General features: G+C 42.6%; 1 protein-coding gene across 4 annotated transcripts in view; it reads right to left on the bottom strand.

Annotated features, from left to right (window-relative positions):
* SPATS2L (spermatogenesis associated serine rich 2 like) overlaps nucleotides 1-25,449 on the bottom strand; it is an 82,139-nt gene extending 56,690 nt beyond the window's left edge. The window contains exons 1-3 of one of the 4 annotated variants that reach the window (XM_032113793.1): nucleotides 25,361-25,437; nucleotides 15,720-15,812; nucleotides 7,518-7,590 (exon numbers count right to left, since the gene is read on the bottom strand). The gene's annotated coding sequence lies outside the window, so the exon portion shown is untranslated. Of the gene's footprint in view, nucleotides 1-7,517; nucleotides 7,591-15,719; nucleotides 15,813-24,826; nucleotides 24,974-25,360 lie in introns of those variants that run through there. The other 3 variants (XM_032113792.1, XM_032113794.1, XM_032113795.1) reach the window with 3 other exon arrangements.
* Between the last annotated feature and the right edge of the window lie 984 nt (nucleotides 25,450-26,433).

Here is a 26,433-nt window from a genome sequence, read left to right as displayed (position 1 = left end):
AGAGCATTTACTGGACTTTGAACTGCACTTTTTAGAGGAAAAACTCAAAAGAAACCCATTATTTTTTTCATCTGAAACCCACACTATCCATCTACATCAAAATTAGTCGTAAAAGTACAGTCAGTCAATGCAGACTCTGTACTGCCAAAAGTATGCAAAGACAGCTTAACCAGTCCCCCCTTTCACACCCTCCCCAATAGTGAAGAGACAATCTCAAAAAAACTTTTCTGCTTCTGAAGGTCAATAGCATATGAAGTGTTGCTGACATGCATGAACTGAGGTTCCCGTTTAGTCAGATATATTAAGGTTTTGGATTTTTTTTTAAATTTAAGATTTCTTAACTTGGCAAGGGCAATACCAAGATAAAGCTGTTTGACTAGCTATGACATATGGATAACAAATGGAGTAATTTTAACAACAGAATGAAAAGAAGATAGTTTATTTATTGAGGAACATTTTCAAGAAAATAAAAGTATGTCTTATTTTAAGGTACTTCTCTCAAAGACAGGTAAGCTCAGTTACACTGTATAGCACAGATATATATTCTAGAGCATCTTTCAGCTCATCTGTTTGTGCCCATTCACTGGAAGTGATCTATCTTTGGCATGCCAGAATCCATGAAATGATAATAAAATCTGTGGACAAACCTTCACTTTGCATCTGTCCAGAATTTCTGAAGACGAGTATTTAACACAGCTTTGGAGGATAAGGTAACATACTCTTTGCTTCACAGAATTCAAAAGCATCAAATTAAGCTCTAACTTGTAGTTACCTAGGTTACTACTTACCACTGCAGGCCCTACCAGCTGAAACCCTCAGTGTTCTAAAGGATGCCAAACCCACTTTTCTTGGGCAAACATGGATACCAGCACGTTTCAGATGCTGTATTGGGTTTGTGTGGCAATGTTTTGATAGTGGAGGGGCTACAGGTGTGACTTCTGTGAAAACTGCCAGAAGTTTCCTTCATGTCTGATAGAGTCAATGCCAGTCAGCTTCAAGACAGATCTGCCATTGGCCAAGGTCAATCCCATCAGCAACCATGGTAGTGCCTCTGGAAAAACACAGTTGGGGGGGGAGGGGAGGGGAAAGCTGTGCAGCAGCAATTGCAGCTAGAGAGAGAAGTAAGAATATGTGAGAGGAACAGCTCTGCAGACACCAAGGTCAGTAGAGAAGGAGGGGCAGGTGTTCCACACACCAGAGCTGAGATTCCCCTGCAGCCCATATGCAGCCCATGGTGAGGCAGCTGTGCCCCTGCAGCCCATGGAGGACCACAGGGATGCAGAGATCCACCTACAGCCCATGGAGGACCACAGGGATGCAGAGATCCACCTGCAGCCCATGGAGGACCACAGGGATGCAGAGATCCACCTACAGCCCATGGAGGACACCACACGGGAGCAGGTGGATGCCTGAAGAGGCTGTATCCCTGTGGGAAGCCCACAATGGAACAAGCTCCTGGCAGTAACCTGCGGACCCATGGAAAGAGGAGCCCATGCTAGAGCAAATTTCTTGGTAGAACCTGTGATGCCAGGAGGAGGTCACGCTGGAGCAGGCTGTGCCTGAAGGACAGCAGCTCATGGGAAGGGACCCATGCTGGTGCAGTACAGGGATCCCTACTGGTGCATTTTGAGAAGAACTATAGCCCATGGGGAGGACGCGGGTTGGAGAACTTCACGGAGGGCTGTGTCCCATGGCGGGGACCCCACAGCAGAGCTGGGGAAGAGTGTGAGGAGTCCTTCCTCTGAGGAAGAAGGATCAGCAGAGGCAACTGACCATGACCCTCATTCCCCATCTACCAGCACTGCTCTGGAGAGGAATTAGAGAACTTGGGAATAAAGTTAAGCCTGAGAAGAAGGGAGGACTGGGGGGAAGGCGTTTTAAAATCTAGGGGTTTTTTTCTCATTATCTTACTCTTATTGACTGGTAATAAATTAAGCTAATTTCTCCAAGTCTAGTCTGTTTAGCCTGTGATGGTAACAGCTGAATGACTGTCCCTGTCCTTCTCTTGACCCACGAGCCTCTTGTTATGTTTTCTCTCTCCTACCCAGCTGAGGAGAGGAGGGACAGAGCAGCTTTGGTGGGCACCTGGCATCCAGCCAGGGTCAATCCACCATAAGCACACAAAAAAGCATGTTTTGTATGTGAACCTCAAAATTGCCTTAACTGCTATGTTCCTCTTCTCACTGCTGTTAATTAGCAACATTACAACAGCACTGACAAGCTCTTACATATTTCCTGTGGGCACTATCAAAAAACCAGTGCTGGTTAACAGAGTTACCACACTAGGCAAGTCAAAGTCTCAGCAAGTCCAACTCCCTGTATCTCAACTTCCTCTAACCATCCTGCCAGCAGTAAGAACTGCCAGACAATAAACTGAGCTAGCTAGGAATTTCCCAATCAAATGGGTTTTGTTGGGGTTGGATGAAGCTACTTCAGCATAACCAAAACATTTCTCAAACACCAGCTAAGCAAGGGCTCCCCAAAAGCTAACTGAATTCCCTATTAGCCAGTTATCCTTCCCCAGAAAGCCCAAATCACAGCAAAACTTGGGATAAGCAAAGTTCAGCTTAACAAAGCAGGAAGTTACTGTAGCTTGTGCAGACACGGAAGAGCTGACCACAGCATTCATTATCAAGTAAAGCCCTGTATCAGTTATGCCTCATTATTCTAGAGCCTTACCAAGTAAAGGCAAAGGTGACTCCTGAACAGCTAGTCTTTTTCAAAGTGTATGACTGCATTTTCATGAAGCCATGCACAGAGTTATCATCTTCATTCATAATGAGCAGTTCTGGCAGTCACACAGATTTCTTACTGCAGAGAAAAGCACAGTCTGAGCTGCCACAAATTCACGTCTCCAATTTAGCCACACACCAAAACAAGCAGGGCTGGCTCTGCAGGCAGCAGACGTGAGCTGTGACGGGATTCTGTGGTTAACAGAGCTCTGTCCCTGGTATCCACAGAACCAAGGACCTTGGCTGAAGAGAGCTGGATTTATAGTTGCTCATAATTTGGACTCTCCAATAACGGAGAAAAAAAGAATACCCATGTATGAGAAGCAATTTACACAGGACGAGATTCAGCTCCACTGGCTGTCTTACTCAAACATGCAATTTGGTTCCCAATGATATTGACACAGGTAGAGTTGTTCCAAGACCTTAACTTTAGCTATCATTATTTTTCCAGGGGTTCTGCTCATTAACTGAGATCGGACAGTCTAGCCACTTTGCTCACCATCAGAGCACAGCAAACAGGGCTTTTTAAACTGCCTGAACTGTGCAGTTGGAGGAAAAATACAAGAACTCTTTCACACTTTATCCCCATATACACCCTGCTTTTAGGCAGGGCACAAATTACTGCCTTGATCCTCCCTTCTAGCAGAATACACACTCCATCCTAGTGGCCTCAGAGAACATTTGTTCCTTCGCTGCTGAAAACAAAGATATTCATAGTTCTTCCAACCTCCTCTAACTGCCTACTCCATAGAGGGAACAAAAAAATCGAAGTTGTCACTGGCAAAGAAAAACTACCTGCTCTAATCATGAACCTTTAGAGCTGAACCATTTCAGAACATACTAGAGGGGGCAATTCTGCTCTGTGGGCTGCCTTTTTATGAATATGTTCACTTTTCCCCATGATACAAGGAACGTTTCATTCAAGTCAGTGCTTCAGTGTTAAAAAGTCATGAGAAATTTCCCAGAACTTCTTATGAAGACACCGAAGTCTCAGTTTCACTGTGCTTACTGCATGATCAACCAAATCCCATAATGTCATCTCTCTCCTGGAATGACAGCATTGACTGACAAACCCAGTAAGAGGTTTGGAGGTGGCCGCTTTGAACTCTTAAATTCAGACCAGTCACACTACTACACATCCACCAAAGCCTTTGTGATGCTTTTCACTACCAGGAACAAATGCTTATCTCTCCTCATACTGACAAGTGGAATAAAGAAGAGCCACCAATAATAGAGAAGGCCGAATACCCTAAAAATAAAGAATCAATTCAAGAACTCAAGAATCTCCTTTAATCTCAATTATTCTCTCTAAAAAAATCTGTGAAAGCTCAACTTGCTTTCAGTTTGACTTTGATATTGATCAAAGTAATCAGTGAGCTCTAATCAGAATTATCTGAACTCTTTGCATCACACAGCTGCCAGTTACTTTTCACTGACAGCAGCATACATAATCAAAAATAAGGTGTTGCAGGGAAGCATAGGGCCATTTACTGATTTATTTTTCAGAAGTGAACTTTCATTCCTAATTCAAATCTTTTATTTTTTACTTTTTCCATTTCTTAGGATAACCCCATAATTCTAATCCTTAATGTTTCAATTTTGAAAGCATTTTATCTGTCCAGTCTCATGATAAATAAGACTCACAGAGCTGATTATTTTAAGGCACAAAATTACATACTTATACAGACAGTAATAAGATGCACCTATAGGCAGTTAGAGAATTACCCATTTCTGACATAGGTCACATGTTCACACTGGGTAAAATTTCTCCAGAATTGTTCTTGCAGGACAGAGCTTGAATATGCAGCCCCTATTCAGACAAGCACTTAAGTGCTACTGAATTCCCTGAAACAAATTTTTTGAGACTCTTCTCAGAGAAAAACGGACTTCAGCAAATTCTTAGTCTTTTTGAATTGTTTCAAAGTGTGCATGATTCTAATAAAAATTTCACATCTGCACATACAAGAAAACATTTTTCATCATGAATACTCTGTTCTTAAGATCTTACAACAGGATTTTGTTCTTTTTACAGTACTACATTAAAAAGTAAGTAAAAAAAGGTAGTAGGATTTGGGGTTGTGGTGGGTCTGACTGGGATGGAGTTAACTTCTTTCACAGCAGCCCACAGGGTGCTGTGCTTTGGATCTGTGGCTACAACAGCACTGACAACACACCAGTGTTTTGGCTATTGCTGAGCTGTGCTTGCACAGTGTCAAGGCCACCTCTGTTTCCCACTACACCCCCACAGCCAGGCTGAAGGTAGACAAGAGGCTGGGACAGGACACAGCTGGGACAGCTGACTCAGAGTGACCAAAGGGATATTTCATGTGATGTGTCCTCAAGTTCAGAAATAAAAACTGGGATAGAGGAACAAAAGGATTTTTTTTTGTTTTCAAGCAAGTTTTTTGGCTGTTGTTTGGAGACTGGCTGGGCATCAGTCTGCCATGACCTAGTGCGCTGTCTCCCTTGTTTTGCACCCCCTGAATCCATTTTTTCCTTCTTCACTTACTGTTTTTCATCTCAACTCAACATTGTCTCGATTTTGTTCTTCCTATTTTCTTCCTCCTGCTCACTGTGGAGAGCTACTGCAGCAAGTGAGTTAGGAGCTGTATAGGTGCTTGGCAGCTGCCCAGGGTGAACCCACCAGAGCAAGTCAAATTGAAAACCCATCCCAGATTGGTGTACTGTCTTCTCAGATTCTGATCTAGAACTTGCTCCAGTATTCAGTGTCTACAAAACTATTTCCCTAGATACTTGTAGGGTACTTGAACTCCAAATATCTGAGCTGAGTATAATCCTCAGCCCAGCTCTACAGTCTGGGGAAGCATTTGTTATTCCCATTCTGCTCAGGAGTAAAGAGGTGGAGAGAGACTACAGGAAAAGATTTTCAGAGTTGTTTAAAAATTTTGGCCTCATTTGCAGAAAGAACATTTACACACCAACCATCTTTTAATAGCAACCTGAAGGCTTCTCAGAGCTGAAAAACAATCCCTTTGCAAGTCTGAGGACTTTACTGACCTCCCCTACTACTGTCCCTCCAAGTACAGGATCCACAAATAAGGACCTTCACTAACAAGCCAGCAAGTTTCCTTATTCTCAGGGCCACAAGGCATCGTTCTAGATGTGAAAGATCAAGTGCAGCTGAAAAACTACCATCTCTCACTGAAATTACTGCTTCTGAGAAATCCCTGTGCTGTAACACTGCTGACAAGGGTGGAGATACTTCCAAGATATCTCGCTCTCTAGGCAGCCCATCTGTTTCTGACAGCTCAACTTCTGGTCAGCAACTGACCCGATGAGTCACTCTGGTTGTACTGTACAGAGCTCAGAGCCAGACAAGCAATATTTCATCATGTACTTGGCCACACTTGCAATCAGCAGATGCGTAAGAACCACTTTGGGCACGTATACTTTTCTTCTTTCCTTTGAGGAAGTCACACAGCTCACCACTACCGAGTTTAGCATGCTGAATTATTAACTACCAGATTGATTCTATTCAGCCACTCCCTGTGATCTTTCCACTACCAAAAGCTTTGGAAGTTTGCCAAGTAGCAATTCTGTGTAAAAAGTCTGAAGCAAAAAGGAAATCCTTAAGAAACAGCATAACTGCCTCCACCGAAGAAAGGGGTGCATGAAGTGAATAATGTGCAAATGAAATGAGTTCTCCTTCAGTCTATTTATTATAATGCCTGAGCATTTCAGAAACTTCAATACATAAATACATTTACCATCCTGACACCCATGCTTAAGTGCAGGAGTATTGTTATCTCATTTTACAGATTTAAAATTGAGGAATTACATGATTCAGTGATGATTTCTCAGGAAGCCATTCGTAGGGGACACAATCCAGGTGTCCTAATCTGCAAGGAAAATGGAGAACCTTACAGACATTTGAAAAAAATGGTCACCTCCATTAGAATTACATAGAAGGATGAGGTCATTAGCCCACTTATTAGATTCAGGCTTGGAACAGGCTTAGCTTATGTTTTTTAACATGCTGGACACAGAGAAACTGCCTCTGGACAAAATGGCAAAAGGAATTACTTGATATGTCCAAACAAGTATTTTCTTCAAAACAAGTGAGAAAAAACATGGGGTTTAGATCACCTCTAAAATTAGGCAATTGCAGAGACCCCATTTCTCAGTTTTGTAGTCTATATGTGCATCTTTTTTTTTTTTTTTCATTACTACAAAGCTACCCTTTCCCACTACCCTCTGAACATCACTTTGGACTATACTTCATGTGATATGACTTCAGAATACCAGTTCAGCAGAACTTTCAGTTGCAAACCATGCTACACCTTCACAAACAATTACAAATTGTAGTTCAGTTGTGGTTCAAACAGTTACAAAGATGAGGAGATGGTGAGGAGAAGCAGTAGGACCATATAGCATAAGCTGGTCAACTTGCTGACACAGAAAAAAAGAAGACAAAGGAGAGAAATTTATCTGGAGTGGTGAATCATAGACTCTGGAGACAAAATTTACCCCTCCCTGGGAGTGTTCAGGGCCAGGCTGGGTGGTGCTCTCAGCAATCTGGTCTAGTGGAAGGTGTCCCTGGCCATGGCAGGGGGTTTGGAACAAGATGATCTTTAAGGTCCCTTCCAACCCAAGACACTCCATGATTTCCATATGATTCAGCTTCCAAGATGTTCAAATAGACTGCACTGCTCTGGTGAAAGCAGCCCCCAAAGTTCCTGGGTTCTTGTTCCTGCACTGATAGACCTGTAAGTAAAGAACCTTCCTATCTGAATGATCAGCAAAGAGAGATAAAAGGTATCTTACCACTGAGAATGACTCCAGTTTCTGTTCCTATTTTTCTATCTTCTCCAGTAGACAGTATCTTCTGCAAAAATAGCTGGAAGTTTAAAAAAAAAAAAAAGAAAGAAGTACTTAGTTAATTTACTCTTGATTTACTCTACTGTCTTCTCACAAGAGACTTTTGTGAAATAAACATCCCTCATTCCTTTACTGCTGTGGTCAACATGTGGGGGTGCCCTTACCTGTTTTTACAGGGCCTATCTTCTAAGGGCCTATCTTCATTGCCATGAAAGCTTAGGCAATCACCTGAGCCTTGCTGTTAGTCCCATTCCTGACCACACACACAATTCTCCCCTAAGACAAACGCATTTTTAAAGCACGTTATGCTCAAACTAGCCAGCACATGGGATGTGCAGAAAGATAAACGTAAGCAATGAAAACTATTTTATCATTAATGCAAGAGGACCGTAGGCACAAGTTACAGGAACTTAGCAGTTACTAATCAAACCCTTCTGAGCAGCACCAGTGTAGTTTCACTGTGGTCATTCTCCAGAAACAACATTATCATCTCAAGAATACTAACTCAGATGAGACAAAGGGAAACCCAAAGAGTGACACCAGCACTTTGTTCACAATACAAGGCCTTTGCTGATTTGCATATAAATTTCAGAGGAATTGTCCTCAAAGTTAAAGACACACAACCACATGGAAAACTGAGTGCCTGTTTACATCCATACACGGATGAATGGAAACTGATCTCCCAATTTCCACAGTGCAGGGAAGTAAAGTTTTGTATTCTCTCATGCAGCTGTGAAGAGAAGGCAGTCATGGTCTATGGTTTACCATGCATGCCAGATAGAAATTATTCCTCTTTGGCTGCTATTAAGAGTTGCACACTGGTCCTTGTTTGCTTTGGAATAAGATCTGTTCAGCAGTCCCTCGGCTAACCTTAAAAGCATATTGTGACATTTCTGAAGATCCTGACTGCTGAAATCAGCCTCTACTAAGCCACTATGACTGGATTGTCTTTACAGACTAATTTTTCCTTCTGTACTACAAAATACTCACTCTTTGTACTAGACTAGAAATGTGTCACTGCTGTCCTATTTTATCATTATTGAAACTACGTATTTTGCCAAGGCCAAAACTAATTTTAGACTGCAAATGTCCTGTCAGCATCACAGGTTTTATTTTAAAGCAAGGCAGAAAGCTCTTAATTGCTTCTGCATCCGAAACAGCCAGATGTTCCCTGAAGCACTTCACCTGGCAAAGGCTCCCACAACAAAGACTCTCACAGCTTATGTCCCAAAGTCCATTACAATCTAAACGCACATTTCTGCATGGCTTGCTGAGTCACAGTTATGTTCAAAATCAAAGGAATGAATAGAGCAATTTAAAATGTGATGCTTCGATGAAGAAATACAAGTAATCACACATGTCAGTGTTAAAGAGCATTTCTGGGTGTTGGAATCTACACAACAGGCACAGATCCATGAGATGAATAGAGGGGCTGGAAACCTGGTGAGGGAAGCATATCCAATTCCTTGCCTTTGGGCAGAATCCCTAACCAACCACTGAGGAAGGGGCCTATGCTATGGCCCTACCAGCAGTTTGTTTTTTGGTGCAAGCAAGAGCAAGATTTGGCTATTTCCTTCAAAGGGACACAAGGAAGGGCTGAGAACTTGTCCCTTTTGTCCAGTGAGCACCTGAATTAAACTGAGAAAGACAGCAACATTCCTAATAGCTACTGCATTTCTTATGCCAATATACAGACATTTAACCCCTTCCAGTACCACCTGTAGTCTGCAGGCAGTATTTTTAGGATTTAAACACAGAAAATCAGATATTGACGTTATTGCACTGAGGCACCCTATTGCACTGAGGCACCCTAGTGATTCCACTTTTTTCCTGCATAACACACCACCTGCTAAACCCCAGTTCTGATCTTTTTCAACCCAAGCTGTAGAGGAGAATCCTCTCCAACTTCACTGGAAAACTAAAACTCAAAAAAGCCAAATGGGAAGAGCTTTACAACTTAAAAAATATTTTTTTCCTCCTGCTTAAAAGTGAGTTCTTTTGACAATTTTTGTCCTTTTGAACTTCACAAGATTTTAAGAAGAAAGTGACAGATAATGTCAGAATCCCATTTCTTGATGTGGTCAAGAAATATGGTCACTGGTATGAAATTATTCAAGCTAGAATTATAATTATTGCCCCTTAAGAGCTATTATTAAAAACTATTTTAAAAGACAAAGGAACACAAGCAAAAAATTGAAGTCCAAAGTTCTTATTTTGCATCATCATAAAGTAACAAAGCAGACAGCCAAGACAACTGTACACTACATGCAAAATTATACCTCCCCATTTTATTGGGTGATGTAAAGATTTGTTCTTTCCAAGCAATATCACATCTATCAAATTTGACCAAATAAGATGTATTACTTTGAAAAATATTAATTAATTCTGTGGGACATCTTTCCATAGCTTGATCACCTTCCTAAATCACCACTTTGTCTTTACTCAATGGTCCATGACATGTTATCAAACAGTATGCAGGGAAAAATGACTCAAGGGCAGAGAAGGGAAATGGAGAGTAAAGGCACAACAGTTAAAAGGAAACTTATTTCACCTACGTATCACCACAGAAAATACTGTTGCTTAACATCTGTAAGTGTTCAAGGTAATTTCCCATTATAATGAAAGGTCAATTCTTGAAGTGATTTTTATTCTCAAACAACAAAAAGACCCCAAAATAGGAAGGCATGCTGTCACTCTGCAGGCCATAGAATACAGACTGTAAAACAGCGGTCCATATTCCTCTGTGGCAGATCCATGGCTGATGAAGGCCATGTGCATGGAGATGGCATGATACCCGCCCACAGAACCTTCAACACATTGTCCTCCACTGCAGAGTATGAAGAGGGGGGAAAAGCAGAGCTTCAGATATCACATCACCAAACACATTTACCAGAGCTCAGTGACAAACAACTGCACCAAAACCAACATAAGCCAAAACACCTGCCAGGAATCAGTGCTCATCACAGCCCTACAGCCCGGCAGAACATACAAATAAACCAAGCATTTAAAAGCCTTCCCATCTTGAGCTGTGACTTTTTCAACAGTTCCCTAATCCTAGTATTAATGTGATATGTGACAATACAAGAACCAGAAACGAAGTTTAAATCTAGAACAGAACAGCTATTCATTGTGACATGGCCCTTAATGAACCTAAAGGGCAGAATCAAAGCATAACATGCGCTATGGAACACTCTACACTGGAGTCCTCATCCTATAGGAATCTTCTTTACTCTTCAGAAGAGTAAAACAAGCCCTTTAACCCTCTTCTTCTGACATCTAACCCTGACCCCAAACTTAACCTAGGATTTCACAACACACCCATCACAGAAGAGCTCAAAAACTAGAACACTGCACTCTGCTAATTCCACTGTAGACCCATGAGCCTTCTAGACCCTAACAGTAAACATAACCTGCAATCCCTTCATTCCCAAGTAAATAGCCTATACAGATAGGATTTGCACACTTGTGCAAAACACAGTGCTAAATATATCCATACAGTGCATAGTGACTACAGTAGCACTGAAATTAACTGGAAGTTGTCAGAGTCTGCTAAGACTAGTTTGTTTGGCTTCTGCTTTGGGTTGGTTTTTTTACTTACTTCTAAAAAATATTAAAAGCTAAGTTTATAGGTGGAATCAGAGGCGTGCTGAGCCAGGATGAACACTGATAACACAAGAAAACATTGGACTACAGATAGCCAGCTTTCATTCCAGGATATTTCTCTGGTAAGGCCACTGATAGAACATCCAGGTGAGAGGAAAGTCAGCAGAAGGCAGGGAATCTTCTGAATGTTTATACGAATGACTGCAAAGGCTATTTGGAGTCTGCTGGTACATACACAAAAAGTGAGATTTTGTTGATTATTATGACACTTGGATTTTTTTTGGCCCTCTTCTGGGTTTCGATTTTGGCCTAGCTAGTCAGTCACGTTTCCCTAATTGCCAATGCAGCTGTTTAGCACACAGAAAGCAAATCTCACTTTGACAGTCAGACCTTATGACATCTATCTCAACCATACGCCCCACACAGACTGTAAGCTCTGATGTAGTCAAAGCAAGTAAGGGTTTCTCCTTGTCTGTCACTGCTACACTTCAACAGTGGTAAGATCCTGTCAGTATCAGCCAATTTGTAACAACTTCCAAAGCTGAACTCTGCTTGCCTTTAACTCACGATGCTCCATTTTGTGCACTGCAGTTTCTAACTCTGGCCAGGGCATGCAGTGCTAAGCACACTCAGCAGGATCCAGCTTTCAGAGGACAGTTCATACAGACATTTACAACGTGCATTTCTTATTGCAACAGAAGATGCATGTGATTGTACAGCAGCATAAGCTTTCTGACTAAAACCATCCTCATCTGGTATTTGCCAAAGATTGTATAGCAAAAGAATCTGTTGACTTTAGGATTGGGAAACAACCAAATAAAAGCTTCAGGATTGGACCACCTCTCATACTATGCCAGATTTCTGTTCAGTGACACAAGTCAGGCAATGATACCACAGTAGGGCAAAGGATAGGATTTGTGTTCAGCTGTCTGTAAGCACCTTTATTCTCCTACCGCTGATCTCCCATTATTTCAGTCTCTTACTCTGCCTAACGTAACAGGAGTTGACAATTTACTCCCAAAGCATTGTGGGCCTAACCCAATTCCTCCTGACAGAACTGGAGCTGGAACAGATCTGTAACACAGACATACATGAGCCAGATGACACTGGAAATTCAACAGCACAGCGTTGAAAAGCTAGTATCTCACCAAATGAGAAATCTCTCCACTGTCAGAAGAACTGGACCCACTGGAAGCCCAAAAAGGTTAGAAGACTGAGTTGTGGGCCCCACTAAAGCACAAGTTCTCAGACAATGAACATAGGGCAACATTTACAAGTTCTACTTCCTACAAGAATTGCTGTCTGCTTCATATACACACCATACTTCTGATAGATGGGGATAGTTTTTTCCACAGCTGGGGATGCTTTACTTGGATGTGTTTATTTTTCCTCAATCTCTGTCTGACTCACAGATATCTCCATTTGTTTTAGTTTTCTTCACTCTCAGAAACTAAGAGGTTTTCTGTAACCAACTGTATCATAACCAGGTACACTGTCTATGACCCTAGCAGATTTATGGAAAGCTCTCTTCACTAAGAAACGCATCCACATGTTCCCAAAAATATCTTATTTTGGGAATTAACTTAGTGAAAAGAAACTTAAACTCATTTGTTACACAGCAATAGAATGACTGTCTTAAGAGTTGTTATCTATCTCAGCTTGGAAATGACAAAAATTGGATACTTTTCATTTTGCAGAACTCTTTGGTGGAGCAGGGATAGCAACAGAATAGCTACTCGGGCACATATGCTACACTCAAGTTCTCAGAGTACTTTGTCAAGATCAGCTAATTGAAATTAAGATGAGAATTTTTCCTAAAACACATGAGCTCACATTGCCAAAATTATTCCACTTAAGGGCAGGTGAGGACTTCTGATGCTACAGTTGGAAATATTCAAAAAATGATATGACATCCTTAGCCAAATGGTTATGATAGTTCATTATCATCATTACTAAAGAAAATACTCCCTAACATATTCCAAGCTAAGATTTGTGCACTCTTCCCTGCCCTGACCTAAGGATGCACAAAGTCTACCTGAAAAGGCATCCCAGCTGGCATTACCAAGACTGGCTTGATGACACAAGCCATTGTTTGTCAAGATTTCAGCTTCTGAACTTGATGACTTTGTGCAGAATCCTAGAAGCTGTCCAGTATACAACATACTTAAAACAGAAAGCCTTTGGGAATAGCCAAGCGGACTACTTGAGGAAAAAAAAAGATCACGAAAGAAGCTGTAGAGGATTTACAATTCTGTTTTGTTTGGATCAGTACAGTAGCCTAGCCCATAAATAGAAACCAGGTGGATTTTTTCTACGTTTGCTTTACTTTCTTTCTTTGAAAGTAGCGGGAATGATGGTAACCAAGCAACACCACAAGCCTGGAAAGCCCTAGTTAAGACAATTGCTGATACCCTGATGAGCCAGGATGTGTTCGGTGCCTAGAGGAGCTATAGGATCTGCATTTTTGTACACTCCAGGGGCCACAAGATCCTAAAAAGAATGAGGAAAATATTTTGTACAATCTGTGGACTCTTGATGCTTCAGTGTGAAAAGTGCCTCCCTCAGAAATGAATTTTGCTGCCACTTGGGAGTCCACTGTGAGTTTTACTTGCCACTTTTGCAAGGTCAGTCTGTCAGGAGAGCTTCCCCTTACTGAGGCTTGGGAACTCAAAAATACTGGGTCTCAGACAGTGTAACTGTTAAGATATTAAAAATAACATCCATGGATTTATTAGAAATATCACTGTGGATCCATGTAAATTTGAGTATGTTCATTCATACAGAACACAACCTTATAAATGAATGTTGATGATAAAAAGTGTAACTAAATTGAAAAAAAAAATATCCACAATGTTATTTTCTGGTCGGAAAAGCACATCAGAACAATCAAGTATTTTACAGCTTCTGCAATGAACAACAGCTGAAATAACTCACTTTCCATGCAAGTGCAATCAGCACTATTTTCAAACTGGCACATCCTCCCTGTAATCAGTCTTCAGCCTCCCAACAGAAGGAAAGAAGCTTTTGAAGGAAGCGGTACTTCTTACTTTGCACACTTAAGCAAAATCAGTTGTGCCCTCCCTCTGTCAAATGGTTTTTATTCAGCATTTTATAAAATAATTTTTTTAACTGCTCCAAAACTAAAGTAGGTATTTTCTTAATAGCAAAGTCAATATATATATATATTTGTACAAACATTTCAAGACATAATCATATTCTGAGAAAGAAAAGTACACAAATGATGCTTTTTTAAAAAGTTAAAATCATTTGCTTACCCAAATAAGCAGAAGCAGAGAAAATATGTCTGAGTGCATATGCTTTAAATTGAATGAGGGTTTATTTTAGGAGACAAAGGATGACTACTGAACACAACCAACATGTGGTGGATCCATTAAGGCTGTGGATACTGAGTTTATGCTGCCATTCAGCAGACAGCACCTTAGTCTCACAGGTAAGACAGTGAGATCAGTACCAAAAGCAGGACAGCCCAGCTACAGCATTAAAAAGCTCAACCCTGCGGAACAGGTTTCCAACTTTTCCTCATACTGTATGATTTATATTGGGTTTTATTGTGCAGTAACCGATATCAAAGACTACAATAAATAAGAATTAAAATCACCAAAAAGCCCCAAATAGAGACCAAAGATCTCCCCTAAAAGCTCTGTTGGGACACAGACATAAGGAGGCTTCAGGGGACTTGGTCTACTGCCACCATTGCTGGGCTCCTGAAAAAACATCACACAATGACTGTGAAAAGTAGAACTGTTTGTCAACACAACATCATGTGTTGAGTCTGCCTCTGTAACAGCGTAAGTGGGTCTGAATATTCAAAAAATAGAGTACCTCCTGGGAATCTTTACCAGGAAGTAGCCCAGCAGAGGGATGTACACTCTGCATCACCCACTGGAGCAGGTACTACTGGACTGCATCCTGCCCAGAAAGAAAGCACTATGCCAGGGCCCAGTATGGCAGCAGCAATGGGATCCTCAAGGCCAATTCCACTTCACTCCATTGCAGCTGCCCTGGTGTGTGGACAGGAGGAGGATTAACAACTCCCAGACTGCTATCACCTAGGCAGTTTCACACTTCTTCCTACAAGAGCTGAACACAACCATGAAGCATATTTGGACAGCACAGAGATTAGACATATCCCTTCTCGTATAAAATTCCAATCCTTATTTCTCTCCATCTAAAATGGAGAAATACTCTTTTCTTGTGCATTCAGATTCTAAGAGTGGGATCATAAGGAACAAAAATGAAGATGAAATCAATTTACAAATGTAAATACAACTCTAACCTCTTTTGAAGCTTTACTAGGAAGGAGGAGCAAAATTACCCAGGGCATCTTGGTCAGACTCAGCCATGAGTGTAAATGAGATCTCATTCCCATGTGGTATTTCACATCACAAAGGAAAACGCAGAGCTCTCACAGTCCTGAGACAGAAGGTTCCATGAAACAGCAATTTGTTTGTCAAAGCAGTCTTTTCATGGGAATGACATACAAGTAACAAAATAACACCCAAAGTTTGTAAGCAAACTTCTCACCTTGGAACTGAGACTGTTTCACTGGTGATTTAAATGACTTTAGCCTGGGCTTCAGCTGAAATGCTTCTGTCAGTCTTTTAGTTATGAAGGAATCTGGGTAAAATAAAGCAAAAATACAGTGCGGTTTTCTATTCTGCTAGTTAGTTTGGACAAAAGCAAATAGGTGCTGGTGCAAATCTGGAACACCTTCAGGGAACTCAGATATACCCCATGTTAAAGCAAATTGGAGTTTGCCTCAGTTTGTTGGTATAGCATCTTCTATATGGATCGTTTATTCTGAATTCATGTCTGCATTTACTTTCCTAGGAACAAACATGCATTTACTGCTGACACTGAGCCTCAGCAACTGATCTATGACTTGGCACCTCTGCTCTAAGTGCCTTTGACGTACCAAGAGTAAAGTTTATTCCAGTAATAACCACTCACCCACAAGACATAGTCTGAATATTTTATGGTACACTAAAAAAAGTAACATCCCATTTAATGACAATGTTGCATGGAAAACATTAAATGCATGCCACGTGGCCAAGCTACCATCTCTAGCCCAACCTCTGCTTTGAGAATTATCAGACTTTTGTTTGTTTTAGCTTTGCAAAGTTATAGTGCATTGATATTATTTATTTTTCCATTTTATTTCCTAAGATATTTGCTGCTTCAGTAGAAGAGGGGAGTGGCACACAGTAGCTACAACCTATCTTTCTTGTTTCCAAGGTCTCCTGGCTTTCACAGATGGACCTGCACGGTGTAGGCTCTGCTTAACATCACCCATAACTCCTGTCCCCAGTATGAACAACCAAAGCTTTCACATGTAAGCAAATCCCTCAACATGCATAGCTGCAGATTTCAGAAACACACACTGCCTGACCACCTCACGTTCACCTTGATCACCAATATATTAAATCCTAAAATTATCTCAGCCACCTTAGCACATAAGCACATTTCATCTAGTGAATTACCAAAGTCAATGAACTTGAGAGGCCAGACAAGCAACTCCTAGTATATGTTCAGGAATACAGCACACTGTAAAAGCTGACTATTAAAAGCAGAATTATCAAATTACAAAATAAAGAGTGATATGATTATATCTTTTCACAGAGTCACAGACTAGGTAAGGTTGGATGGGATGACTATGGGTCATCTGGACCAACCCCCCTGCTCAGGCAGGGTCATCCCAGAGCACATTGCACAGGATTGCATCCAGACAGTTCCTGAATATCTCCAGGTATACTGAATATCTTTTCTCTCTGGGAAACCTGTTCCAGTGCACAGTCACTCCCACAGTAAAGAAGTTCTTCCTTATATTATGGTGGAACTTTCTGTGGTTGTGTTGCTGGTTGTGTTTTGGAGGTAGGGGGTGTTAAACTGTAACCCATGAACAGATACCTTCCTACCTTTGTATTAACACAGACAGTTAACGATTTATGGCCTGTCTCTTAAGGAGCCCATCTGCTGTATTTTCCATTTCAATTAACAACAGATTCCTTCCCAAAGCTCTGTGATCAGTACTGGACACCAAAAATGTCCAAAAATGTAGTGTCTAAGAGTCCCTGAGGTCCCTTCCAGAAAAAATCCTAAATGAGCAAAAGGCAAAGCCTTTTATGGAGTCTGGTACCAAATTTGTTTAAAGACAAAATCCAACAAAACCAGCACACTCAGCAACAGCCCTTGCGAAGCACCCCAGCTGCCAGCTGGCGGCAGCTCCAGCGGTTCCCCATGTCGGTCAGAGGCCTGGAGAAGGAATGCAGCTCTGCAGGAGCATCGCTCCCATACATGCGGGGAAGCACCCTCACCACACTCCAACCTTACAGACTCACATTTCAAAATGAGTTGTCCTTGCCCAGGTCTTTGGCACTGCATAGAAACAGCTCTTGCTATCACATGTTTGACCATTTCCCTCTATCAAACCACTTCTGCAGAGCTGGACTCTGACTTCACAGCCAGCTCAGTGAGGATGCAGAGCCTGGAAGGTTGAGTTCAATCCAGAATAAGCACCATATCATGGTACAAAATGTCTGGTTTTTGTCATCAGTAACAGCAATCCTGAGGTTTTTCTTTTTTAATTCACAGAAATTTCTAATAGCAGGCTAAGCAGCTCTCTAGATGGAAGAAGACATTATTCACTTAAAATAGTGAACAATAGTTTAAAAATGTGCTATTCAGTTTAATTAATGACTGAGTTTACATTGCTGTATTCTTTTAATATGATGCAACAATGCTAATGACTAACCTTTTTGCAATTTAATAGACCTTGCAACTACAAGATGATCCCTCTTTCATTTAAAAAGTCCCTTGTTACAGCTTAATAAATCATGTTTTGCTTTTTAGCAATTCTCACTAAAATGCTTTGGAAGGCACCATCATTCACTTACAGGCTGATGTTTAGTGGACCTGACTGTACACAATGGCAATTATAACTTCCTGCGCTCAATGTCTCTGGAAATCCAACACTGGAACACCAATTAAAAATTTCTACCCCTTCCTCATCTGTAGGGTAACGCATAAAATAATCATGGTTGCATACAGGTTAACTTCAGAGAAGGAAATCAGGTGTTAAAATGCCAATACAGCAACCTCATCCCAGAAGCAAAGAAAACAGAAACCCATTGTTCTCTGTCAAGAGATCACAGAATGGGTTAGGTTGCAAGGGACCACTGTGGGTCACCTGCTCCAACCTCCCTGCTCAAGCAGGGCCATCGCAGAGCACACTGCACAGGATTAGGTCTGGACGGTTCTTGAATATCTCCAGTGAAAGAGACTCTGCACCCTCTCTGGGCAATCTGTTCCAGTGCTCAGTCACGGCCCAGTAAAGAAATTCTTCCTCATGTTCAGGTGGAACTTCCTGTGCATCAGCTTCTGCCCATTGCCTCCTGTCCTATTCCTTGGTACCACCAAGAACAGCCTGATCCATCCTCTTGGGACTTTCACTTTAGGTATTTATACACATTTACGAGGTCCCCTTTCAGTCATCTCTTCATTGCAATCCTCATTGTACTCATGGCAGTGCAATGGATGAGTTTACACACATGACCATCTGTTGCCAGATTATGAAACAGCAGAGTGACTTCCCAGACTGCCAAATCATGGAATCACAGAATGGTTTGGGTTGAACGGGTCCTTAAAGATCACTTAGTTCCAACTCCCAAGCCGTGGGTAGGAACATCAATCACTAGATCTGGTAGCCCAGAGCCTCATCCAAACTGGCCTTGAACACCTCCAGGGATGATATCCACATCCACACAGCTTTCCTTGTTCAGAACTTCCTTAGTTTCTAGGCTTACTCTCTTTACTACAAAATAAAGTACAACACTTCCCATTATAGAGTACCCTTCATCCTGAAACACCCTGGGACTCTGAAGCCTCACACAGAACAGCCAGAAGTTTCAGGACTGAGCACTAAGTGGAATGAAAGGCAGCACACTGCTGTAGCCTGCTCCACAGCTGTCTCTCATGTCATATTCTTGGCTACGGACATAGAACCAAACTCCTACTCACATCAAGGTGCTGCAAAACTGCCAATACATGTAGAGGTCTGACAGGACCTTAGTTTTAAATACCTCTTCCCCAGAAACTCAGCTACAGAGAATGTAGACTGCACCTGTTTCAGACATACGAAGGGCTTGTGTCATTCACAACAGGAAAAATTTGTGAGGCTACCAGCCATGCTGTGATGCAGACCCAGTAGCACACAATTTGAATCATCTTGTATCAAAAAGCCCAACCTTCCTCCCCACCCGGGCTTCCTCCAACCACCACCTTCTGCTCTCTTCCCTACCACAACCCTACAGGCACTCTTCTTACACAGCAGCTGCTCTAGTTCATCTGTATTTGCCTCACACTTCAGAGGTTATTGTAGAGGAACAAACCCCCAAGGATTATAATGAGAAGTAGGTTTCCTTCTTTCATCCTAGTAACAAAGTGCATGTAGTACATAGGAGACCTCAGTTCCTGTGGGAACACATGATGAAGCTTCTCTGCACCTTAGAGCTGCACAGCTCTATCTCCACACCATCCCTCACTCCGATGTACCCAGCGCAAGGACCACAAGCTCCAATGCTAACACGAAAGCACAACTTCATGACAGCACCTTAACAAACCAGCCAATTCAAAACAATTTCTAGCCAAAACTAAGTTATTAACGGAAAACAGAAACACAGAAAAGGCAACATTTCATTCAGACCTTGTCCTAAAGATCACTAAATCAAATACTGCACAGGCTAGTATCACTGCTAAGATACTTATTCCTTCAGAACACAGAAAGGAGAAGTCCCATAGTGATGACATTTTGGGACTTGTACTGCTAGCATAAACCACAGCTTCTGAATACATTCCAACTGAGAAGTACCACTACGCCCAAACTGCATGTGCAATGGTTTTACTGCATTTAATTTTACACAGAGAACCATACACAGCAGTGTAATTTAGATACTAAAAGTGAATAGCTTAAGTGTAGTGCAGAAGAGGAAGCCACAAACTGGATGTGTGTAGGACAGTACATACTGAAAGCTGGTTTTATGTATTACTAAGTAATTTAGTCTGAAACAACCATTTGAGTATGTGCATGAGCTTCGAGTTGTCCAGAGCCCAAATACTCTTTCTTGGTAGTTGTATCTAACCCAGCAAGAAAGCCTCAAGTCCTAATTTGCCACTGTGAACCACTCCTCTGCAGCAATGAAAGCCAGGTGCCACAGACAGCACTCAGGCAGACGCTCCAAGGCTGAACCTTCAGGGCAAGTACCACACACATCTCTAACAAAATAGCCAGGATCCTAATTGGCTAATTTTGAGATGAGAGCTACTCTCATTTGGAAATGTCTCATAGCACCAACAATATCTTTTGGTGGTGTTCCAGGTAAGACTCAGTCAAGCACCATAAATTCTTGCATGGGTTTTACACAAGGTTGGGCCAACAAATACCAGTCTACCTACACCAAACACAAGGTGTTTATTTTGAAATGCTGCCAGGCAGGTTGGCTTTACCAGCACAGAAAGACAACTCCATGAGACTGAGCTGTCAACACAACAGTGGCAGCAGCTTCTTGAATGCCAACTCAAAACACACCCACAACCTTCAAGGATAGTCACCTTCCAAGAAATCATACAGTTGACTTGGCTATGCACAGCACAAACAGATAACATTGCTCAACTCCACCCAGGATATAAAACAGCACCAACCCTCTTAGAAAGACAGTTCATGATAACACCTGGCTTAAGTTACCACTTTAAAAAAAAAAAAAAAAAAAAAAAAAAAAAAAAAAAAAAAGAGAAATAGAAGAGACCTTCAGTCAAAGAAAATCACACAGGTCAGATCTGTCCCCAACTCTGACTAGCAGCACACTGGTATTCACAAACAGGTGAGGCTTCTTTGCCATTTGAACTCTTACCTTTCCAACACTTGGGAGATTAGATTCATCAGTAATTTAAACACCGGACACAGTACACTGCCATAGGCATTTTTTTCAGCCAGCAAACCACTCGAGAGAGTACTGAAAGGCCTATTATGAAGGCCAATTGCTATCCTTTTCTTGAATGACCACATGAAAATCAGTGACTGTTCTACAATGGTTTGAAAGGGCCTTTTGTCTGAAGGAAAGGACAAGGAGTCACAAAGTATTGCAGATTCATTTGTAACTCACGGCTTTTGAAGAAACTGCAGAGCTTCAGTTAAAAGCAAACCAAGAAAAGAACAAGCTTTGAAAATGTTATGCCCCAATCCTTTCCTACTATGTACATGCAGAGCATATTTTTAGTCTCTTTTGTATTACAAAAAGATGGGCTGGCATTCTAGATTATTGTTGTTTTACAAGAGAAGCTTAAAACACTTGCAGAGTTTTGACTTTATTCCCAAACCCTAATTAGGGTCTGTAGCACTATTGTATAAACAGAAAATCATCAGGAGCTTTTTCTGGTACAACATCTAGTAAAAGTGTAATTGTACTGGGATAATAAGTGAAACCATTGTCACTGTTGCTTAATAATCACTTTAGTAATTGAGCAAATTTGGCATCACCCATAAAGTATAAGATGGCCAATTCAAGAAAAAGACCTCTTTTATATTGAGAAACCAGCATTAGACTTTCATTTTGAAGTCTGTTTCTGAAGTCCCTCACCAAAACAATGTCAGTTACATCGCTGACAACTTCCCAGAAGAAAAAAATGTTTTATTTCTCCCCCTACCACAATGACACTTCAGTTCTTAGATTTTACACGCGAAGGCGCACACACACTCAAAACAGGACTTGCACACATGATTTCATTATGAAATTTCTAAACCCTCACATGGACAAACTTTCAGCAGGAATGACAGTGGAAGCTAATAACCTAAAATAGATTTCTTCTAACCCATACGCAGAACTAGGGAATTACTACACTTCCATCCAGAAACAAGAGTTACGGCTGACAGACTTGCTCTCTTCACCTCTATGTTCCACCCACATACCAGGAAACTGAACAGTCAAAAAGTGTCGGTTTTCACTCCCCAGCTCCTTGCCACATCCCAAAATTTATATTGTGCTCCCACAACGGCACTGAAGCCAAACAATGTATTTTGCACACACCATTGGTCAGGGTGCCAGTTACATTTAGCTCTTCTGACCACCTTATCAAATTACATCAGGCAAGGAGCTGGTCCTTGGCATGTTACAAGACTGCACAAGGGCCAAAAGTTTTGCTGTAGGAAGCAGCCACCATACCACGTCCACATATACATTGGAAGTAAAAGCCCTGTCACGACAAACACACCCTGAGGGTAACTCCACACACCCCATCATCTCATGCTCTCCAAACCAAGAGCTTACAGTTCGGAGGACTGTAAAGAGACTCTTGCCAATGCAAAGTAGAGGCAAAACAATGCTGCACATCTTGAAGTTCAAGGTGCTCAGAAACCACAGGGCATAGAGGTGTGACGTGTGAAGCCCCCTGCTAATCTCAGTGAAGTTCAGGACCAAATCTTTTTGATTTAATAATTATATGGAGCACTGCTGTCAAACAACTTTTAACAGGAGAAGGTGCCTAGTCTAAAATAAAGGTATTTCATTACTGTTGTTTTTATATTAAAAGAAGAAAACTGTGAGAAAGCTGGTGAAGCATCTGAGGAAGGAAGGCAGGGGGAATAGAGAAACTGAAGCATTGGAACAGTGCAAAACAACAAAGAGGAGACAGTACCACCAGACAGGAGTCATATTTCTCAAGAGTAATGTGGACAATAAAATCCTTGATATTAGCTACAAATCAATTACAATTAACAGTTAACTGTTATTTTTCTTCCCTAGATCTTCGTGCAAAGTCTCACTGCCCTTGGGTCTTCTGCTCCAAGTCATTACACAGCTTTACTTTTATCCTCCAGTGCACAGTGAAAAGTGGAGTTTGACCTTTCCTTTAGATTTGTAAAGCACCACAGCAGATTGTTTTGAGAACATGACTGAGGTGGAGTTTTTTGTATTCTGCATGACTAACATTGCTAACAGTGTCTAAATACCTCCAAGACACGGCCTCTGAAAGTACACCAGGAAACACAGCCCCCTAGAATGACAACAGAGGCCATGTGTGTGGGTGAAAACGTACACAAATATAATAGTTTGTGGGAATTAATACCAAATACAGGTTGTCTACAACTGTTGACAGGCACAGGTTTGGTACCTCCATGACTGCTGGAGAACAACTTGAAGAAAATATAAAACACATTGTAGGCCACTGGAAACTCTGTACTTTCTCTTAAAAACAAGCTTGAATTAATTTCAGCTCCAGACAAGCATTTCCTTAAAATTCAGGAAACAGCAGGAAGGTGTCCTGACATAGCCTCATTTCCGTTTCTTTGAGCAAGAAGGACTAGATAAGAATAAGCAATCCATATTCAGAACCAAATCTCTCTCAACACTGAAAGATGCTTGTGTTCAATTTTTAGGCTCATTACTGTATGTCAGACAAAACAATAATTCTCAAGCATGTTTCTTCTCAGGAGACTGCCTGGGCATAAGGACTGTGGACTTAAGGATAACCCTGAGGACATTTTGAAGGGTACTTAGTTTAATTCATCTTAATCATAACACTTTTTTATGCCATAAATTTCCCGGAGTGGTGACCTTACCTCCTTACACAGTTATACAGCACCTGACACAGTACAAGCCTTATCTTGATTAGCGTCTCATTACATTTAACAGATTCTGCTGTTCTCAAAGGGCCAAACACCTTCCACTCCCCTAGCACAATTAGTGGGAGAACACTCACAGCCTTGCAGCAGTGTTCAGCTTCAGCAGTTTGTGATGGCGGCTCACTAAATTCATCAACCTGTTCTGACCTGGAAATCATTCTGCATTTGCACGGTTTGACTGCATTCACAGAAACAATTGTGGCAAGGGCACAGTGTCCTGCTCACAGCAGCTTGAAGACTCTGGTTAGCAGCATTCAACAGGTTGCCATCTAGGATTTCTTTCATGGACCGTGCAAATACACTCCTGTTAACCTGACATTCTACTTTCTGTGTAGAAAGTTTTTAGTTTACCTTCTTGAATCAATATGTTTTGGAAAACATTTTATAATTGCATCAAGAGCTCAAAGAAACAGAAGAAAAATGCCTCTTGCATACACTGGTAATTCAAATTTTTTTAAAAAAAAATTCCCACAGAATATCATTAGCTGCCTTGAAGCACATTTTCAAGCTGAAATCAACCAAATCAATCCAGTGGAATGTGACCTGGAATGAAACAGATGGATTTTCTGTGGTGCCTCTTAGTTCTCCTAAAGAAAACAAATCTGGTAGTACAAGTGATTCACATCTCCACACGATGAGGCTGAGGGTGGGGAAGGAGCTTACACTATTAACTTACAGCTCAACAAAGGAGACATTGCATTCTGATAGAGAATAAAAAGAGTACTGCCAGCTGCCACTGCTTATCAACGAATTCCATACCTACTAATTTTTTTTTTGTGCACAGTAAAAAAGACAAGAAAGATTTGAAAAACCCAACAAACCCTAAACCAAACACAAAATCAGTAACAAAAAAACCCCTATCATCGTAGCGGTCTTTTGCCTTGGCACATATAAAAAAGAGCGTCAAATGGGTGGATTTATGCCGAAACAGCAGCTGAGGCACAGCAAGCTCCGTGCCTACCTTGCGGTGTGGCAGCGCTGGCAGCAGCGCTTACAGCCGCGCCAGAGCCCCCGGCGGCGGTTCGGGACGGAACGCTCCGCTGGCTCAGCGCGCCGGGCACGGGCGGCTGCGCTCGGCGACACCCGGCTCCCCGGGCGCGCAGTTAATCATTTATGGCCGAGGCTGTTACCGAATAGCCTTGAACAGCCCAGCCCAGCCCAGCCCCGCTTCGGCTCCGGCGGCGCCGGGAGCTGGCGGAGCGGCGGCCGAGGGCGAGCGGCGGCGAGCAGCTCCCGGGCGCTGGCGGAGCCGGTCCCAGCGCACGCCAGGCGGGGTCCAGGGAACGGGGCCGGCCCGGCTGCGGTCCCCGTGCCGCCAGGAGGGGCCCGCCCGCAACCGGGGATCGGCGCCGGGACCCGAGGCGACAGAGCAGAGGGTGGGGCACCGCGGCAGCCGCACCCCTCCCTCCCCGGCACCCCTGGGCACGAAACTCCCGGCGGGCCCCCCACCGACCCGCGCAGGTGCCGCTGAGGGGACGCGACGAGGACGCCTTACCTGGTGCGGCCGCGGCGGAGGCCGAGCAGGGGCTGGGGCCGGTGGTGGCCGTGGCACCGCCGCCCTCCCGCGGACACGCCTCGCGCCCCGCCCCGCGCGCCAGCACCGCCCCCGGCCCGCCCCGGGCTGGGCTCGGGGCCGGGGGCGCCGCCGGGCGGGAGCGGCGGGGCGGGCCCAGGGCGAGGCCGCCGGAGGCGCCGCTCCCGCAGCGCTGTGCGGGTCCTGGGCTCTCTGCGGGCCGGGCCGGGGGAGTTGTGAGGGATGGAGAGCGGCCGCAGGGGTTGGCTACAGCCGCGGGCACATGATTTACGTGTACCCCGCTTGCCACGCACAAATGAACCACCCACGACGCGCAAGGAGAGCGTTGGGCCTCATGTAAGGAACTATTCAGGAACTTCTCTGTAAGTGAAAGTAAACAGGCAACATCAGTCACGGCCAGGAGATACATTTCAACCTCGAGAAGAGATGACCGAGAGGGGACCTCATTAATGTGTATAAATATCTAGAGGGGGGTGTTAAGAGAATGGATCAGGCTCTTCTCGGTGGTGCTGAGCAATAGGAAAAGAGGCACGGAGCAGAAACTGATGCATAAGAAGTTGTGCCTGAACATGGGGAAGAACTTTACTGTGCGGTGACCACGCATGGGAACGAATTGCCCAGAGGTTGTGGAGCTTCCCTCTCTAGACATGTTCAAGAACCATCTGAACACAATGCTGTGCCTTATGCTCTGGGATAACCTTTCTTGAGGAGGGAGGTTGGCCCAGATGACTCACTGTGATCCCTTCCAACCTTACCCATTCTGTGATGCTGTAAATCTCAATGAATACTCATGGCAAACAATGAGAATATAAAAATTTACCACAAGTTTTTCAGTAATCAGTGCTTTAAAATACCACCTAAAAGTTCCAAATAAAATACAGTCAGGATTGTTAATGCAAAGCTTAAGAAGCCATAAATAACTATCCACTTAAATTTAAACACTAGAATGCAGAGGTATAACCATACGCTTGGAACAAAATACCCAAACAAACAAACCAAACAAAAAAAAACCCCAAAACCAAAAACCCCCCAAA

Source organism: Corvus moneduloides, chromosome 7, assembly GCF_009650955.1.
Source record: "Corvus moneduloides isolate bCorMon1 chromosome 7, bCorMon1.pri, whole genome shotgun sequence".
Lineage (NCBI taxonomy): Eukaryota > Metazoa > Chordata > Aves > Passeriformes > Corvidae > Corvus > Corvus moneduloides.
Note: the sequence above shows the minus strand (reverse complement) of the source record. Positions and strands in the feature narration are given on the sequence as shown.